Source organism: Rattus norvegicus, chromosome 16 (assembly GCF_036323735.1).
Source record: "Rattus norvegicus strain BN/NHsdMcwi chromosome 16, GRCr8, whole genome shotgun sequence".
Lineage (NCBI taxonomy): Eukaryota > Metazoa > Chordata > Mammalia > Rodentia > Muridae > Rattus > Rattus norvegicus.
Genome location: NC_086034.1, coordinates 78,322,532 through 78,341,249, shown reverse-complemented (window position 1 = coordinate 78,341,249; position 18,718 = coordinate 78,322,532).

Below are 18,718 nucleotides of genomic sequence, written 5' to 3'. Positions count from 1 at the left end.
CATCCCAGGCATGCAGGGATGGTTTAATATACGGAAAACCATCAACGTGATCCATTATATAAACAAACTGAAAGAACAAAACCACATGATCATTTCATTAGACGCTGAGAAAGCATTTGACAAAATTCAACACCCCTTCATGATAAAAGTCCTGGAAAGAATAGGAATTCAAGGCCCATACCTGAACATGGTAAAAGCCATATACAGCAAACCAGTTGCTAACATTAAACTAAATGGAGAGAAACTTGAAGCAATCCCACTAAAATCAGGGACTAGACAAGGCTGCCCACTCTCTCCCTACTTATTCAATATAGTTCTTGAAGTTCTAGCCAGAGCAATCAGACAACAAAAGAAGGTCAAGGGGATACAGACGGAAAAGAAGAAGTCAAAATATCACTATTTGCAGATGATATGATAGTATATTTAAGTGATCCCAAAAGTTCCACCAGAGAACTACTAAAGCTGATAAACAACTTCAGCAAAGTGGCTGGGTACAAAATTAACTCAAATAAATCAGTTGCCTTCCTCTATACAAAAGAGAAACAAGCCAAGAAAGAAATTAGGGAAACGACACCCTTCATAATAGACCCAAATAATATAAAGTAACTCGGTGTGACTTTAACAAAGTAAGTAAAAGATCTGTACAATAAGAACTTCAAGACACTGAGGAAAGAAATTGAAGAAGACCTCAGAAGATGGAAAGATCTCCCATGCTCATGGATTGGCAGGATTAATATAGTAAAAATGGCCATTTTACCAAAAGCAATCTACAGATTCAATGCAATCCCCATCAAAATACCAATCCAATTCTTCAAAGAGTTAGACAGAACAATTTGCAAATTCATCTGGAATAACAAAAAACCCAGGATAGCTACACCTATCCTCAACAATAAAAGGACTTCAGGGGGAATCACTATCCCTGAACTCCAGCAGTTATTACAGAGCAATAGTGATAAAAACTGCATGGTATTGGTACAGAGACAGGCAGATAGACCAATGGAATAGAATTGAAGACCCAGAAATGAACCCACACACCTATGGTCGCTTGATTTTTGACAAAGGAGCCAAAACCATCAAATGGAAAAAAGATAGCATTTTCAGCAAATGGTGCTGGTTCAACTGGAGGGCAACATGTAGAAGAATGCAGATCGATCCATGCTTATCACCCTGTACAAAGCTTAAGTCCAAATGGATCAAGGACCTCCACATCAAACCAGACACACTCAAACTAATAGAAGAAAAACTAGGGAAGCATCTGGAACACATGGGCACTGGAAAAAATTTCCTAAACAAAACACCAATGGCTTACGCTCTAAGATCAAGAATCGACAAATGGGATTTCATAAAACTGCAAAGCTTCTGTAAGGCAAAGGACACTGTGGTTAGGACAAAACAGCAACCAACAGATTGGGAAAAGATCTTTACCAATCCTACAACAGATAGAGGCCTTATATCCAAAATATACAAAGAACTCAAGAAGTTAGACCGCAGGGAAACAAATAACCCTATTAAAAAATGGGGTTCAGAGCTAAACAAAGAATTCACAGCTGAGGAATGCCGAATGGCTGAGAAACATCTAAAGAAATGTCCAACATTTTTAGTCATAAGGGAAATGCAAATCAAAACAACCCTGAGATTTCACCTCACACCAGTGAGAATGGCTAAGATCCAAAACTCAGGGGACAACAGATGCTGGCGAGGATGTGGAGAAAGAGGAACACTCCTCCATTGTTGGTGGGATTGCATACTGGTACAACCATTCTGGAAATCAGTCTGGGGGATCCTCAGAAAATTGGACATTGAACTGCCTGAGGATCCAGCTATACCTCTCTTGGGCATATACCCAAAAGATGCCCCAACATATAAAAAAGACACCTGCTCCACTATGTTCATTGCAGCCTTATTTATAATAGCCAGAAGCTGGAATGAACCCAGATGCCCTTCAACAGAGGAATGGATACAGAAAATGTGGTACATCTACACAATGGAATATTACTCAGCTATCAAAAACAACGACTTTATGAAATTCATAGGCAAATGGTTGGAACTGAAAAATATCATTCTGAGTGAGCTAACCCAATCACAGAAAGACATACATGGTATGCACTCATTGATAAGTGGCTATTAGCCCAAATGCTTGAATTACCCTAGATGCCTAGAACAAATGAAACTCAAGACAGATGATCAAAATGTGAATGCTTCACTCCTTCTTTAAAAGGGGAACAAGAGTACCCTTGGCAGGGAAGAGAGAGGCAAAGATTAAAACAGAGACTGAAGGAACACCCATTCAGAGCCTGCCCCACATGTGGCCCATACATATACAGCCACCCAATTAGACAAGATGGATGAAGCAAAGAAGTGCAGACCGACAGGAGCCGGATGTAGATCGCTCCTGAGAGACACAGCAAGAATACAGCAAATACAGAGGCGAATGCCAGCAGCAAACCACTGAACTGAGAATAGGACCCCCGTTGAAGGAATCAGAGAAAGAACTGGAAGAGCTTGAAGGGGCTCGAGACCCCAAAAGTACAACAATGCCAAGCAACCAGAGCTTCCAGGGACTAAGCCACTACCTAAAGACTATACATGGACTGACCCTGGACTCTGACCCCATAGGTAGCAATGAATATCCTAGTAAGAGCACCAGTGGAAGGGGAAGCCCTGGGTCCTGCTAAGACTGAACCCCCAGTGAACTAGACTGGTGGGGGGAGGGCGGCAATGGGGGGAGGGTTGGGAGGGGAACACCCATAAGGAAGGGGAGGGGGGAGGGGGATGTTTGCCCGGATACCGGGAAAGGGAATAACACTCGAAAAGTATATAAGAAATACTCAAGTTAATAAAAAAATAAATAAAATGTAAAAAAAAAAAAAAAAGAAGGGACAATTTGTTTGGTCCCACGATTCCTGGGTGCTGTTCATCATTGTGGGTAAGTCATGCTTTCAGAGACAAGAAAAAGCATTAGTGTACTCACAGTTCAGGAGCAAAGAGAGATGAATGCTGATACCTAGAATTCACTTTTTCATTATAATTCATCCTGGTGCCCCTGGAGCAATGCACCTGGCATCCCGGTGCCATAGAAGAGTGAAGCATTCATTTAGGGTGGGTCTTTCCACTTCAATAAACCCAATATAGACAGTCACTCACAAATGTGCCTAGAGATTTGACACATTCACGAGTCTAGACTCTGTCAACTTGATAGCCAATGTTAACCGTCAGTCACCAGCATGCGTTCTTTTTCTTATTTGTTTTTTTAATTTATAATTAGTTTTCATTCCATGTTTTTTAGATAGGTCCTTACTATTTAGCTGAATCCACTCTCAATTTCTCAATGTAGCTCAAGTAACGCTCAGTTTGACTTTCTTGGTCATACTTGACTAAGACTAAGGCTATGTGTGTGGATACCATGTACCCTCACATCTTCATTTTATAAGTAAAAAGTTATAGCTTAAAGAAGACACCATAAAGTTGATCCCAATATGTAACAGAGCTAGGAACCCGATCAAGAGAACTGTTCCTGACACAAGTACAGACACAAAAAAGAACAATGGCTTAGACAAAAATGAGACAAGTGTCCATGAAGTGTTAATAATCATGAACAAGAAAGACAGATATTCCACGAACTCATAGAAGACACTAGTATTCAGTCTAAGTGAAAATAGTTTTCTTAATAAATAAGAACTCGCACTCTTAGTTCTCTACAAAATATTTTGAACACAATGAGGAGAAATAATTTCATTCAAATATAAAAATAGTACAAAAATATTCTGACGCTTAACAGAATTTCCAAAGAATAGAAGAAAATCTATTCGGTTTTGGTCTTTAAACAGACTTAGGATTCAATTCAATTTGCTTTATTGCCTCCTCCCAAGAACTGCAACTATTTGCAGAGTTCAAACACAAGATAAATGTGAAAACAGAATGCAGCTATGAAAAAAATATGTCTACATTAGTATTGCTGGTTCACATAAAGGGTCCTTATTGCAATAATTTCATCTAACTAGAACCCATCAGTCACAAAGGAATATGCATTCTGTTGCTTAGTGCATATATATTATATTATATATTATATATATGTATGTGTGTGTTATTTATTTATTGGCTTATTTGTTTATTTTAGAAATGTGTGTAGAAGCACGAGGAAGATTTTTATTTTTGCCATCAGTTAACTTTAAATCCAACTGGTGGAAGTAAAAGGAGAGATAAGAAACTTCCTGGGCCCAAGCTCTGTTTTCCTTTTCCCAGGTTACATATAAAAAAATTCATGTGGAAATTAGTGTAGACACTGAGCTATATGCTTCGGGGAATAGTAGTCTTTATAGAAATATGTTTGTATTTTATCAAGGACACAGTTTACGTGTTGTCACACTGTAGAGGAAATAATTTTCCCTTCCGATACATTCATATGTACACAAAATATATTTTCTTTACATATGCATGATACTGTACGGACTCTATGTAATTTATGTGTGTGACCTAAATGAGGATATGTGCACTAGATGCATGCAGTAGTCACTGGAGGCAAGAAGATCACACCCTAGAACTAGAGTCAGGGAAAGTTGTAAGCCACAATGTGGTACAGAAACCTGAACTCTGGCCCTCTGCAAGAGCATCAACAGCTCTTAACCATCACTCCAGGCCCAGGAAGATAATTTATTATGAGAAACTATGTCCCAGGAAAGCATCTTTGTTAAGTCTGTGTTTTATAGACTGCACAATGAATAACTATAATTATATAATGTATTTCTCATCATAAAGAAAGGGTGGGTTTGTTAAAACAGAGACAGAAGGAACACCCATTCAGAGCCTGCCCCACATGTGGCCCACACATATACAGCCACCCAATTAGACAAGATAGATGAAGCAAAGAAGTGCAGACCGACAGGAGCCGGATGTAGATCGCTCCTGACAGACACAGCCAGAATACAGCAAACACAGAGGCGAATGCAAGCAGCAAACCACTGAACTGAGAATAGGACCCCCGTTGAAGGAATCAGAGAAAGAACTGGAAGAGCTTGAAGGGGCTCGAGACCCCATATGAACAACAATGCCAAGCAACCAGAGCTTCCAGGGACTAAGCCACTACCTAAAGACTATACATGGACTGACCCTGGACTCTGACCTCATAGGTAGCAATGAATATCCTAGTGAGAGCACCAGTGGAAGGGGAAGCCCTGGGTCCTGCTAAGACTGAACCCCCAGTGAACTAGACTGTTGGGGGGAGGGCGGCAATGGGGGGAGGGTTGGGAGGGGAACACCCATAAGGAAGGGAAAGGGGGAGGGGGATGTTTGCCCGGAAACCGGGAAAGGGAATAACACTCGAAAAGTATATAAGAAATACTCAAGTTAATAAAAAAAAGGAAAAAAAAGAAAAGGAATTAAAACAAACAAAAAAAAGAAATACTCAAGTTAATAAAAAAAAAAGAAAGAAAGGGTGGGTTTGTATTAGTTACTTGACTTTCTTCTGTGTTAAAATACCTGACAAACACAACTTAGAGAAGGAAAGAAAGAAGGAAGGAAGAAAGGGAGAGAGGGAGGGAGGGAGGGAGGGAGGGAGGGAGGGAGGGAGGGAGGAAGGAAGGAAGGTTGGTTTTGTTTTGGCTCAGAGTTTCTAGGGAACACAGTCTATTGGGGTGGAGAAAGTGTGGCAGAATAAGGCAGCTAGTCATGCATGTTTGTAGAAAGGAAGCAGAGTGATTAATAGTTGTGGGCAGCTGGCTTTCTTCTTTGTATTTAGTCTGCGACTCCGACCCATGAAGTCGTATCAGTCATATGTTGTCTAACATCAGTTAACATAAATATGAAATTCTTTTACAGGTATAAAAGATATTTGTTTCTATGGTAATTCTAAATCTCATCAAACTGGCAATCATAATAGCTCATCACACCATTGGAGTCCCTGAGAGACAAAAGTTCTCTCAAGGATACACAGGTGTGCAGCTGCAGGAGGGAAGCAGAGGTCTGTGGGTATAATTCCGAACATATCCCTGAAATCTCAGTTCTGATATAAGGCTTTGAAGTGATCAATCAAAATATGTCTTCTTGAACAACGATTGAAACACACACACATACACACACACACACACACACACAGAGAGAGAGAGAGAGAGAGAGAGAGAGAGAGAGAGAGAGAGAGAGAATATCAAGGTTGTGAACTCAGAGGTTTCATGAGGCTGGGGAAACTCAAGTCTCCAGCTCTTCCTGGCATTTGCTATGTGGTTTTCTTCTGGGGACCTTCCTGCTCAAGATGAACCCAGGTAGAAAAGACCAACTCCCATAGTGTAGAGTGTCATTCTAAAACCAGATCCACGAAGGCAGATGAGTAGTCCTCTATCTAAACAGCTTTCTATCACCAAATACAAAAACCTAAGAAGATCAACTTATGAAACTTTTTTTAAAAATGTTATTTCTTGGGGTTGGGGATTTAGCTCAGTGGTAGAGCGCTTGCCTAGGAAGCACAAGGCCCTGGGTTCGGTCCCCAGCTCCGAGAAAAAAGAACCAAAAAAAAAAAAAAGTTATTTCTTTTGGCTTGGTGTCAGAAGTTATAGTCTCTAGCTTTTGACCTTATGAACTTTTGGGCCCACAGAAGAAGCAATATGTCACAAAGAGACCTGCCATGATGGAGAACAGGCCTGCCTCATGGAGTCTGGGAAGTACCAAGAGAAAGAAGGGTGCTGAGGTCTCAATATCCATTTCAAGATAGTGCCCTAATTGCTTAACTTACTCAAAGAACCTCTGAATGCTCTCTAAGTAGCACCACACCCTGGAGACCAAAACTTCAGGACCTAGAAATTAGGAGAAACTTTAAGATACAAAGCACAATACCTTCTCCCTTTAAGAACAAAGGGAAAGTACCTTGGGCTGCCTCTCCAAACAACACGGGCACCCTTCAGATATATAGCTCATCAAGAGGTCTAAAAATGGGCTTAGGACATTTCAATGTTGGTACTGAAGTGGTAAGGCTCCTTTCCTGAGGCTGGTTGTGTCAGAAGGGCAAACCCAGGGCAGGCAAGGAATTTAAAAGTCAAAAGAAAGATGGGGTAGACAGCAAGTAAGCAGATGACTATCTAATTCAATTATGTTTTATGGATATTCTAAGAAAATCATTTGAAAATTCATTTACATTTTCTAATCACATGGAAGGCTTAGAAATGTATGTTTGTTTATGTATGATTTTTATGTTATTTGCTTTTCCTTCTTGTAGGGAGCAGTGCGACAGCTGTATGATAATGAGGTGAATCTGGCGCCCTCCTAACAACAGTACTGAGCATGCGTGGAGTTTTGCACCTGACGTCAGTCTGGCTGGGGCGGTACTATGCTAAATGGGAGTTCATGCCTCGCCAATCTCTGGAGGACAAGTAGCTGGGATGCAGTGGGGTGACTCGTGCCCCACCAATCCCTGAAAGAAGATTAGCATACTGTTGTGTATATAAGCCGAGCGGCTTTGCCGCTCGGCGCGGTAACACTTAAAGCTGTAACACTTGGAGCTGTAACACTTGGAGCTGTAACACTTAGGGCTGGCTGCCGCCGCCTCCCTGTATCAACAAAGAAGGTCTCCTGCAGTAAAGGCTGTTGAGAAGAATCCAACCGTGTTGCGTCTTCCTTGCCGGACGAGGTGGGCGCGACAAAGTGGTGGCCCGTACGGGGACGGGGACGAGGACATCCTCGTGGATCTCAGAACTCTTCAGCTTCAGGACGAGCGACGTCGGAAAAGTTCCCGGTAAGGGACGATAAAGTTCTCTGGAGGTGAGCAGAGACGATGGAAGCCTTGGTTTAGAGGCTAAAAGGTCTGCAGTCTGCAGCAATGTTGTTTCCAATGGATCCTTTGTGGGTAAGGCTTGTAATTTTGTTTATTTTTTTTCTTTGTGTGGGAAGCGGTTAGAGCAGTTAGGACAGGTCAGAGGGTCCTTGCAGAGCAACAAGAAAGTATGTCAGAGGGAGTAAAGGTCTTGAAAGAAAAAAAGAAAAGAAAAGGAGATAAAAGGAACAGAGATAAGGCAGAGATGAAAAAAGAGGATAATCAGGACCAGGAAACAAAAAAGATATATTCTTTAAAAGCCTTGACCTTAGAAATGTCAGACAATCTAGAAAGCATCACTGACAGCTTAGAGAAAGTGAAAGTAAAGGTAGAACCATCGGGTCCCGGGCCTCCCGCAGAGCAACAAAAAGAAGCACAAGACTCCACCTCAGTTCCACCACCAGACTCATATTGACCCCTAGAATGGGAACTCAGGTGGTGGATACAGATTTTAAAGGCCCCAGTAAGCAGAATTCAGAAGTATCACAGATATTTAAAGCATGTGCAAAGATAAAGACTTGGGGTAATGGTAGTGGTCAAAAGGGGACAAGGTAATAATGGTAATGTGTTCTTTTAGAGTTATGTTAAAATCTAGAGAAGCAAAGTCGATTCTCATAGATGCTTTTAGTCTTTGGACCCTGACTAGAGACAATATACACCCTAGGCAAGAGAGAGAATGGGGTTGAGAAAAACAGTCCTCCCGAACTCTCCACAGATGCTTTGGCAAAAGAAGGAAATGAGCTTAAGTTTTTTGAAGCTCTCCTGGGAACAGAAGGAGGTGGGAGACGTCTTGCCTCCTTGCTGGCTCCTATTGGAGAAGTGCTTGTTTCTGGTTCTGGGTTCTTTGGGTAGGATGTCTGGGTCCCTTTGGTGGAACACCATCTAGTTCTTTTCCTCTGTGTCTATTGTCTGTCCTTGGTGCACCAAGCTGTGGATGTATGTCAATTTATGTCTGGGTTTTGCTTCTCGTTGCTTGAATGTTTTGTGTTTCATGTTTAAAAGAAAAAAAATGGTTAAAACTTTAAATGCTGGTTGATTCACCCATTGATGTAGCTTTAACTCCTTTCAAGAAAGGAACAAATAAATAAAAAGTTTCAATTGGCTTTTGGAGCCTACATCTGTAGCTAGAAGCCTAAGTTGGCTGGGCAAGCTCCCCAGGGGGCTGGCTAAATGTTTATACTAGCCGTCCTAGAAGCGGCCTATACAAAAGTGGTTAAGGTGCTTAAAAACAATCAATTGTTCATAGCACCTGAGAAGGTTCAAATGGGCAAAATGGGAGAATATTTAGGAACTAAAATCACTCCTCATAGTATTTCTCCTCAAAAAATTGAATTACGAAAAGACCATTTAAAAACATTAAATGACTTTCAAAAATTACTAGGAAGCATAAATTGGATTCGACCCTATATTAAAATGCCCAATGTAGATTTACAACCACTTTATGAGGTCCTGAAAGGGGATTCTCAGCTTACTTCACCCTGTGTTTTAACCAAGGAAGCACGATTATCCTTGAGGAAAGTAGAAGAAAGACTAGAAAAGGCAATACTAAAAAGGTACAAGGAAGAGGAAGATCTGCTTTTGTGTATACTGAGAACTTTTTGTCAACCTACAGGAGTATTATGGCAACAAGGTCCACTTCTTTGGATTTATCCCCATATTTCTCCTAATAAAACCCTTGAATATTACCCTTCTGCTGTTGCACAGCTAGCTATATTAGGCGTTAAATCTTGCATTCAGCATTTTGGTATTTCACCAAAGAAAATTATTATACCATATACAACCACTCAGGTAGAAACATTGTGTGCATTGATAGATGATTGGGCCATATTGCGCTGTAGTTTTGATGGAGAGTTTGACAATCATTATCCTAAGGATCCTTTGCTACAATTTTTTACTGAACATCCAGTGATCTTTCCAAAGGTCACTGCCTCAGAGCCTTTGTCTGGAGCGTTAGGTATTTATACAGATGGCTCCAAAACAGGTGTAGGTGCCTATATGGTTGATTCTCAAGAACCAGTATTAATTCAATATAGTCCAGGTACCCCCCAAATTACAGAATGTAAAATTGTATTGGAAGTTTTCAAAAGATTTCATGATTCTTTTAATTTAATTTCTGACTCTGCTTATGTGGTTAATGCGGTGCGCTCACTTGAAATTGCAGGGCCAATTCGGTCGACTAGTACTGTATGTCAAATTCTTTTAGAATTACAAAATTTGATTTGGGCCAGAAAAAATAAATTTTTCATACAACATATTCGAGCCCATACTAATTTGCCTGGTCCCATGACCAGTAATAACGCCCTGGTGGATGCTAGTACTCGTAGAGAGTTTATTTTTCATGCTGCTCCGGTTGATCTCGCTAGAGAATTTCATCAAAAGTTTCATGTACCTGCCTTTACTCTTCAACAAAAATTTAAAATCTCTAGAGCTGCAGCTCGTGATGTGGTGTTAAGTTGCCAGAATTGTGTTCAATTTCACCACCCTCCTCATGTAGGGATTAACCCTCGTGGTCTGATCCCGCTAAAACTTTGGCAGATGGATGTCACACACATATCTCAATTTGGAAATTTAAAATATGCTCATGTTTCTGTTGATACATGTTCTGGTATTATACATACTACTCTGATGACTGGTGAAAAGGCTCGTAATGCCATTAGCCATTGCTTAGAGGCATGGGCAGCCTGGGGAAAGCCTGATAGTCTCAAGACGGACAACGGGCCTGCCTACACTGCAAAGTCCTTTCAGGCATTTTGCCAGACAATGCAGGTCAAACATACTACAGGATTGCCATACAATCCCCAAGGTCAAGGAATTGTGGAAAAAGTACATCGTACCTTAAAAGAGCTGATAAAAAAACAAAAAGAGGGAATTGCCAGCAGCCGAACACCAAAAGAACAACTTTCTTTAGCTCTTTTTACTCTAAATTTCTTAGTTTTGGATGCGCATGGCCGCTCTGCTGCGGATCGCCATGCTGCTACTACACCTATAACTAATGCAGAAGTAAAGTGGAAGGATGTCTTAACTGATAAATGGTGTGGCCCAGATCCCGTGATCTCGAGATCTAGGGGAGCTGTTTGTGTTTTTCCGCAGAATCAAGAAAATCCAATTTGGGTACCTGAGCGCTTGACTCGAAAATTGCCTTCTGCTCTTCCTGAAGATGAGACTACGAACCCTACTATTGCTACTGGGAATGATAATACAGGTTAATTCGATCACCCTGTGGGCTATTGCCAGATCCTGGCCAGTACCCATGCCAGTCCATAGCAATTCTACTGTTTTACCAACCTTTTTCTCTACCTCCTGTTTGCGTGATGTTCCTTGTATAGTGCCAACTGGAGAAATGCCCCAACGGTATGCCGCCACTAACGTTTCTCTGTTGCATACCTTATGTTTTACCATTAAAGACTCTTCCCTGCCCTGTATTTGGTTACGTAGAGCCACGTTAGCTAATTGGTTGAATCCTATAAGTGACAGCACAATGAACACCGGGATCATCCTGGCTGCCTTGAGTCAAATTGCCCAGGGAGTCTCTTCACCCAGCGAGGACATGTCAGTCGATAGTTCTGCTGATCTGAACATTACAACACTAATTGTGATGCATAATTGTAGTGTTCCATCACGCCCAGGGCAAGGTAACTATGCACAGAATAGCTCTACCCGTCGTAGAGTCTTACCCGCTTGCCCCCCGAATCAAGAGTTTCCACCTAATTTTACCCCATGTCAGAGTCCATTCCATAGAACAAAACAATTCCTACCGGGATTTGAATTTTCCCCTCCTCTTGGCCATGTACAGTATGACTGGGGGGAGAATAAGACTGGCAAGCATAATCTCTGGCCTTGGTTTCAATGGGTGCTGTCCAATGAGCAAGGGGCATATACATCCCTGACCCCCTTTTGCTAGGTTGATGGGTGAGAACTTCACGCTGTATAATGTTTCGGCTACCAGAAAAAATGATACCAGGTTGACCAATATTCAATATAATAACCTTTTGGAACATAATACTGCCACTAGTACTTCAGTATGTGTTAGATCACCCTTTTTCTTTCTGATAAGCACTAATGTCAGCAATGGTGTTTTAAATTGTAATAGCTCTGATGTAGTCTGCTATTTAGCTGAATGCTGGGATGGCAACAATGACACCGCAGTGATGGTCAAGATTCCCTCCTTTGTGCCAATCCCAGTAGAGGCAAACCCAGATAGTTTTCCTATTCTTAATTTGCTGAGAACCAAAAGAGATTTTGGAATTACGGCAGCCATAATTTCAGCCATCGTGCTGTCTGCTGCCGCAGCTACCACAGCTGCAATTGCTATGACCAATCAAATACAGACGGCTGAGACTGTCAATCAGATTGTAGAAAGAACTGCAATGGCGCTAGAGATACAAGAAGAATTTAATACTCATTTGGCATCTGGCCTTCTATTAGCCAATCAAAGGATAGATTTAGTTCAAGAACAAATTGAAGCACTGTATCATATGACACAGCTGTCTTGCGTTTCCTCCCTAAGAGGTTTATGCATTACTCCTTTGCAAGCCAACTTTTCTCAACATTCTCAACAGAGCAAAGAAATCTCAAATTATCTGAAAGGAAACTGGTCCATGAAAGCAGAGCAACTATCCAGACAATTGCTGATGCAGATTGCTGTCCTCAACAGCACTAGGCTGGACCCCATCACAATTGAAGACTTTACCTCATGGATTACCAATGCTTTCTCCTTTTTTAAGGAGTGGGCGGGCATGTTTGCCTGGGGAGCTATTGTCCTCCTGGGATGCGGAGTATGTCTCTGGCTTATTGGCCGTTTAAAAAGGGAACATGCCAGACACAAAGCGGTTGTTTACCAGGCTATGACTGCCATTGACAATGGTGCTTCTCCCAATGTATGGCTGGCCTCTTTGAAAGATTAAGAGTTCGCCCTAGATCATTTTTGTCACAGTCATGTGGGGTCATTGTATCCAGGGACGGGCAACTTTCCTCGAGCTCGGACCAACCTAAGACACGGGGCCCGGTGGCGATAGGGTGACCCAACGACGGGTAAGGCCGAGTCATCGTCAGGAACGACCTAAGACAGGAGCAATGACAAGATTGACGTGACACCCAGATCTAGACCAGTCATTTTATTAAACAAAAAAGGGGGAGATGTAGGGAGCAGTGCGACAGCTGTATGATAATGAGGTGAATCTGGCGCCCTCCTAACAACAGTACTGAGCATGCGTGGAGTTTTGCACCTGACGTCAGTCTGGCTGGGGCGGTACTATGCTAAATGGGAGTTCATGCCTCGCCAATCTCTGGAGGACAAGTAGCTGGGATGCAGTGGGGTGACTCGTGCCCCACCAATCCCTGAAAGAAGATTAGCATACTGTTGTGTATATAAGCCGAGCGGCTTTGCCGCTCGGCGCGGTAACACTTAAAGCTGTAACACTTGGAGCTGTAACACTTGGAGCTGTAACACTTAGGGCTGGCTGCCGCCGCCTCCCTGTATCAACAAAGAAGGTCTCCTGCAGTAAAGGCTGTTGAGAAGAATCCAACCGTGTTGCGTCTTCCTTGCCGGACGAGGTGGGCGCGACACCTTCTTGCTCTGACAGAAGTTGCTTGAGGAGAGAACTGATTTGGCCTCAGCCTCTTAGCAGAGGACTCAGTCCATCATGACAGGAAGGCATGTGAGATGAGTGGAGCATGAGGCAGCTGGCTACGCTGCACCCAAAGTCGGGAAGTAGATTAGAGAGGAAGGCTAGAGGTTCCATTCACTCTCTAGGTTCTATGTTTTTCCTTTGTGTTCCTTCTGGTAAATGGTCCATAGGATGTTTATAGCACTATCATTTAGTTTTCTTTCTTCAGTTAGGCCTCTCTGAAAACAAAATAACCAAGGGTTTGTCTCCTAGGTGATTATTAATTTCTACAGGAAGATTTACTCCCACAGTTTTTCCTTGGAGTTAGACCAGTCCTATGCACTATTGAGTCCACACCAAAAGTATTCTCTAAAGAACACAACCCCAACATCTGTAGGCTGGTCGCACACTTGGTCTAGTGTTATTGTGGCTGCTTTTTATGCACCCAAGGGAACAAGTTAAATTTTATAACTATAAATGTCTAATTCCCAAATGTTTTTATCTACATCTATGATACAAAAATACATGGTTTTTTTATCTCCAGAACAGCATTATCTTCTTAGGCTTGAAAGCTACCAAATGGCCATGCCCATGAGCTATAGAACTCACTGTTTCTAAATAAATACAATATGAATCTCTGCCCCTGAGATAATCTTGTTCCTGATGCCTTCCCTCAGAATGCAGCACCTCTCCTGGCCTCTCCCCAATAGCTCTTGTTTATGTTCTGTAAAGTGGATATTGTAGTTTGGTGGGTTTGACACACAATGATTCCTATGACCATCCATGAAAGAGTTCCTATGTCTCTAGTTCCATAGATTTCCACTCTGAGCCCTATTCATGTGGCTGAAACACAAAGAACCAAATCCTGATTTCTTCCTTGTCCCAACAAGATGGGACAGAATGCTAAATGTGAGCTCTGAAAATATTCTTTCTTGTGAAGAATGGAGAACTGATAGAGGGTCATTTTCCCTATCTGATTTGTCAGACAAAGGTAGTGATTCTGACCTAAGGTGCCAGTTGGAAAAAGGGGCCAAGAATCCTGATGAGAGAGAGGCAGAAATTACCTCAGCATCTGCCTGGTATGTCCACTCCCCTCTCTGACCTTGAGGACTTGTCACTGACTTCCATGAGGAAACTGGGACCTTCATCAGGAGCTTGCTGTTCCATTTGTTACAAGAGTCCTCACCAAGAGATTGTCCTTCATTGTCCTCCTCAAACTGCAGACTCAGAATGTGAAGAAGTGTGTGGTTATGTCACATCTGGCCATGGATCTAACCTCAAGCTTACTATAAACAATGCAGAGACCTTGACAGTCTGTGAAACTGCAGTAAGAATGTCAGAGTTTCAGAATATTATGGGGAGAGGCAAACACTAATGATTGACAGATAACGTAGACACCATTTCCGTGATGGCCTTGTCTTCCTGAAAGGACTCCTCTGGGCCATCCTCTGTGGTTTCACAGCATTCTTAAGATGATCAAAGATGCAGAGGGGGTACTGCCCTGAGGAACCATGACTGCCACTCTGTAGCAGAGAATCAGTAGTGAGCTCCACTGAGGCAGTGCTATGCTTCCAAAGCAACTTCAAACAAGTGTTACATCACTGTTGTCTTCTTGATTAAGCTTTAGGCTAGCCTGCATGGGGAAGCTTGCAGCTACTGGTCCCATGAATGGGAATGTGTCAATAATCTTGGGGAAAAGAATACACTCTGAGAAGGTAAAATGGAACCCGGGAGGAAACAGAAGTGAGCATTAAAAGGAGACCACAAGAGAATGTGGTTACTACAACCAGGAAAAGCTGGAAAATAAGAAAGTTTGGAAGCTGCTGCATTATGCTCACACGTTGGAACGATTCAATTTAATTTTCAGGAAAATAATCAGCAAGGTGTCTGGGCACTGGAATCCCCTAGCTAGACTAAGTTGCTTCACAACTGTCTGACGGGACTGCTTCTTGCACACAGGCAAGGACTGTATCCCCAGTGGCTTTCTTTTGTTTTGTTCTTACTGAAGTGATGTTACACATGTGGCTCTTCTATACACCCAAGTCTGAAAGTCGAAATTCAGATTTGAGTTACAAATTACAATAGTGTTTTTACTTTACCCCTCTGTGCTCCTTCTGTAATGCATTATGATTCTCACTAAATGTTCTTCAACTGGAAAAGAGTAAGTTCTACTATCACAGGAAAAGCAGATTAAAATACATACATAAAAATAAGAATGGGATGGAAAAAGTGCTTTTGACATGTTCAAGGTCCTGGGCTGAATCACAAAAATTATTTTTTTAAAAAGATACATTTATGTATTTGAGACCAGAGTACATGGACTTGCTTAACCATAATGCTTCATTTCTAAGCTGACATGAAAATGCTGAGGAGAATCTGCTAAAGAGAATCTGTAGAACCCATGGGAAAGCTAGAGATGTCATAAGGGCATTTGTAATACCGGCATCCCTACACGGAGACAGGCAGAGGATATAGGAGGATCTCCCAATAGCCCATAGGCTTGCAAGCCTAGCAATACACAGGCAGCTGGTGGGGGTGGGGGGATCTGCATCAAACAATGTGAGGACTAGTATTGTCCTTTGATCTCACATGTGCACCACAGGACATGTGCGCTTGTACTCTTACACACAGATGTAGGGGTTAGTTCTCATGCTAAGGTCCTGTTACCCAACTGGCTCTTGATTGATTAACAAAGATTCCAGGAGCCAATTTCTGGGTGGAAGGAGAGAGGCAGGACTTCTGGGTCCCCACAGGGGGGCTAGGGGATGCAGGAAGAGAAAGGGAACTTTATCCATGCTTTGGAGAGAGAAAAGGTGACCAGTCATGTGAGATCTTGGGTGGATTGGATATGGGCCACTTCCCCAGGTGGGAGTTAAGAAATGCAACTAAAGCTGAGGGCAGTAATGGGTTAGTGAACAAGGAGAAGGTACCTGAGCAACTAAAGTTGAGGGCAGATTTAGAGTGCTGAACTAGGATTATTGGGAAGGGCACAGTAGCCATGGAGTATTGGAAATGCCCAGTAATTGAACCAATAAGGTAGGGTGAAAAATAAGTTAATGTGTACATGTGTCTTTCATCTGCAGATTCAAGGAAACCTGGGTGGGGATGAAGCTTAAAGAGGGATAGCAAAAACTACACACTACACACAAATGTCAGAGTTCCAGAAGAGTGTGGAGAACACCAAAGCACTACTGATTAACAAGTAAGCAAGACACTGGAATGGCTATAGATGATATGAACAAAGCAAAATGTGGGTTCTTACCAGCTCTATTGTCCCTAAATTTAAAAGTAGACATGGGAGTTAAGGAAGGCAGAGTCAAGTCAGCTAAGAGGTTTCAACAAAGATGACTTGAAGAAGAGAAATCATAAGAAGCAGCAGAGTGGCCATGTAAGAGATATCACTAGCCCATTGACAAATCTGTAGTCACATTGACACACAGTACACACTAGTCAGAGCATGCATTGCTCCGAGCAAAGGCCACCCACTTAGTTACATCACCAATTTCCTCTCTCAAGCATTGTAGAAGACAAGGCAGATTCCACCCTTACATTTTCAGTGACCAAATACAAAGTGACTTTACAGAGTGCCAAACCAAGGAAATCCACCAACACCAAGTACACGTCGCAGAGAGGAATATAAGTAGGGAGGAGTTCAGAGATGGTTCAAATCTTGAAATGCTTGCTACACTAGAAAACAGACTTGAGTTCAATCCTCAGAAGCCACATAAAATCCTGGAGCCAGTGGCCTGTTTCTGTAACCTCACTATTGGGAAAGTAGAAATAAGAAAATCTCTGGGAGTTACTGACTTGCTGACCTAGGTGACATTGGTGAGCTTGAGCTCAGTGAGAGAGTTCTACCTAAAATATAAGCAAACAAACAAATAAGGAGCAAATATGGTTGAGAAAGATGCCTGGCATCAGCCTCTACCCTCTGTATATATACCTGCATGCACATGTGCAAGCACAAATATGCATGTACACACAAAATACACATGACATCTCAGGACAGGGGATCTGATGCTATTTTAATAAACAAAGCAATCTCACTAGAAAGATTGGGCAGTGATCACAAAGACCTTCTACACAAATCACAGAAGATAATGTTGAAGACTCCCAAACTGGCAAATACTGTGTTACCTGGGACAAGTGGGACTTTATACTTGAGGGGACTCATTTCAGCTGCCTGTGGCTAAGGACTAGGAGAAGTAAAGAAGGTTGAAATCATTTTCCATATTTAAAGGGATCCCAGGATGCTCCAATTCCAACCACTGCAGGAAGAAGTTGGTTGGCACACACTTCTTTCGGGCAATATAAAATCCATTTGGTTCACTTTTAGATGAGATGAGAAATATGGATTTTTATTTCTGATTGATGTAGGATTTATGCACCTCGTTTAAACTCACTATGAATCAGCCAAGACCACACACTGATATCCTACAATTCTGTCAGAGTTCTATAACAGTGAGGTTTTCCAAAGGAATGCATTCTAATGACCATTTATTTCACTGATATTTTTCAAAACAAATCCTTGAAGTAACATGCATACCTTGCTGGATCACTTGAAAAAAATCAGCAAAACAAAAATGTCAGCTTTATTAATTTAAACACATTCTATGAAGTATTAGACATTAACTTATCTCTCACACACAATTATCCATTTGAAAGAAAGAAAAAGCTGTATATTGTTTTAAATCTTACCTAGACCTTATTTCCAGGGTTTCTGCCTTTCTGCAACATATTTAAAATACCATGACCTTGCTTGGAATTATATTAGATAATAAACAAAAGTAAAACATGTTCATTTCTAAGTCTTCATAAAATATTATTTTAGGATATTGCTCAAATATTGACACTGTCTGGTTATGATTATACAGTTATGATAATTTTGTTGTTCATTAAAAACTTACATTGTGACAACAGAGATGTCTCAGCTGCTAAAAGCACCTGGTATTCTTTCCCAGGATCCAAGTTTGGTTTCCAGCACTGACACTGGGCAGCTCACAATTGTCTTAACTCCAGCTCTGAGGGATCCGACATCCTCCTCTGGTCTCCATGAGTACCACACTCATGTGCACATACACACATGTACATAGTCAATAATAAAAATTATGTAAAGAGGCTTACCCATTTATGCTTTGAAACATTCCAAAATTAAGTTCAATCACTTTCTAACCTGACTGTGTCTATCACTTTCTATGTTGAACACAGATGTGCAAAGCAGTGACTAGCTAAACAGAGAACATAGACGAAAGCATGAACATTTTAAACAAAATGTACTGGATGCAGGAAATTGCTTAAGAATGTTTGGGAAACTGAC